The 2,000-nt window shown below is 52.8% G+C and overlaps 1 long non-coding RNA gene across 1 annotated transcript; it reads right to left on the bottom strand.

Annotated features, from left to right (window-relative positions):
- Window positions 1-1,286: 1,286 nt before the first annotated feature.
- On the bottom strand, window positions 1,287-1,616 carry LOC123492371. Its single transcript, XR_006661743.1, has 2 exons — window positions 1,584-1,616; window positions 1,287-1,485 (listed from the first exon to the last, which is right to left on the bottom strand). It is a non-coding gene; the product is annotated as an uncharacterized LOC123492371 (long non-coding RNA).
- Window positions 1,617-2,000: the final 384 nt, after the last annotated feature.

Raw genomic sequence — 2,000 nt, 5'->3', positions numbered from 1 at the left:
GGGGCTTAACAGGGATCTCAGCCTGAGTAACCAGGTCAATGTCCAGGAAACTATCCTCAGCACCAGAGTCAATGAGAGCAGCTAAAGGGAGAGACAGATTCCTGAACTGGACTGTAGCTGGGATAACTAGACGGGGTGCTGTGGGCATGGAGTCAGGTGTAACACTTGCAAGTACGCCCACGTGTACCTGCAAGCTTTGTCTTTTGGGGCGAACCGGACAGTTAACCAGAAAATGAGTGCGGTCCCCACAGTACACGCACTCACCAGCCCGCATGCGCCGTTCCTTTTCGGCAGGGGACAGACGAGCACGGCCCAGCTGCATGGGCTCGTCCAGTTCCGTGGAGGGATCCGCTGAGGTGTATGGGCGGTGTCCGAGTGGTGGTGTTGCTCGGGTTGCAGAAAGCGAGGGCCCCCCGCCTGCAGTGCGGACCCGACCGCTCCTCTCCTGTCTCCTCTCCCGTAGCCTGTTGTCTATACGGGTAGCAAGAGAAACGAGAGAATGAAGGTTAGCAGGCTCCTCACGAACAGCTAGTTCATCCTTAATTGTGTCACTCAAACCGTTAACAAACGCTCCCTGAAGAGCGTCGTCATTCCACTTGGAATCGGCTGCCAAGGTCCAAAAATCAATGGCGTATTCAGCCACGCAACCCATGCCCTGTCGTAGCTTCAATAGTCTCTTTGTGGCGGTCCCGGCATGGTCCGGGTGATCAAACACAATCTCCAATTGAGAGGAAAAATCGTCAAACGACAGGCTGGCAATCTGCTGAGTAGAATAAGCCGCTTCTGCCCAAATCAAAGCTTTGCCCCTTAGTAACCCCAGAGCGTAATGTACCTTTGAGGATTCCGTGGAGAACGACAGGGGCTTCTGTTTGAACACCAAGCGGCACTGAAGCAGGAAACCACGGCATTTGTTCAGGTCCCCGGTAAAAGGTTCGGGTGAGGTCGTAGGGGGTTCCCCGAAGGGCAGGAGCGAAAACCGAGCCTGGAGCAACTGTAGGAGGAACAGGCGGAGGAGAAGCAGAGGGAGGAAGAGTAGTGAGTGTTACCAGGTTAGCTACCTGAGAGGTGAGCTGAGATACTTGATCCAACAACCGCTGGTTGTTATCCAATAGAGACCCGATGAGTTGGTCGTGTTGTCCCAATAACATTCCCTGTGAATGGAGGGCGCGTTGTACGCCATCACCCGTTGTTTCATGTGGCGTCTCTGCTGAGTCCATGTATGGCCAGTTCGTTCTGTTAGATTAGGTGGGGACTCAGGCGCAGAGACGGACACACGGACAACGAGGGTGAATATGATGTTGTTTTATTCAGGGGGTTTTGGCAGAGAGGAGTAGTGCAGGGTGGAGCAGCTACAGACCGGGGTAGGAGCTGCGTGGTGAGGAGAGCCAGTAGCACCGAGAGCTGGATGCCGAGGAAAACAGACAACTGGTGAGCGGGTTGCGGCGTGGGAGTGGCAGGCAGGCAGGCAGCAGGAATCGACGGGATCTGGTCGAAGAAGAAAACAGGTTACAAACTTGGCAGAAACAACTATAAAGCTAAGAGAGTAACAACTAAACTGAGACTCCTGTACGGAGCCAAGTTACCACAGGTGGTGAAGGAACGAACTGGCGCTGGAGAGGTGTCCAGCCCGGGTAGATAACTGCTTGTAGATTGGTGACAATGAGCCGCAGCTGGATGTAACTGATCTTGTGAGTGAATGGCCACGCCCCCTGACCTAGATCCTCTGACTGGGCTGCACAGCAGGGGGAGACAGACACAAACAACACACACACAGGGAAAAAGGGAAACAGAAAACAAGAGGGAACAAGAACAACAGTGCCGAACCGTAACACCTTATGCCATTGAAATGCCAAATAAACCATAATAGTTCAATGGAGCCCCCTATTGGCTCTCCCCTACCTATACATTACTTCTACAACCACTTTAGTTATGGTCCGATTACAAATTAAACCTTATCACATGATCAAACAACGCCACAACCTTAAACTCATATGGGGCGG

This window comes from Coregonus clupeaformis, chromosome 14 (genome assembly GCF_020615455.1).
Source record: "Coregonus clupeaformis isolate EN_2021a chromosome 14, ASM2061545v1, whole genome shotgun sequence".
Classification (NCBI taxonomy): domain Eukaryota; kingdom Metazoa; phylum Chordata; class Actinopteri; order Salmoniformes; family Salmonidae; genus Coregonus; species Coregonus clupeaformis.
This window is presented reverse-complemented; position numbering and strand designations above follow the sequence as displayed.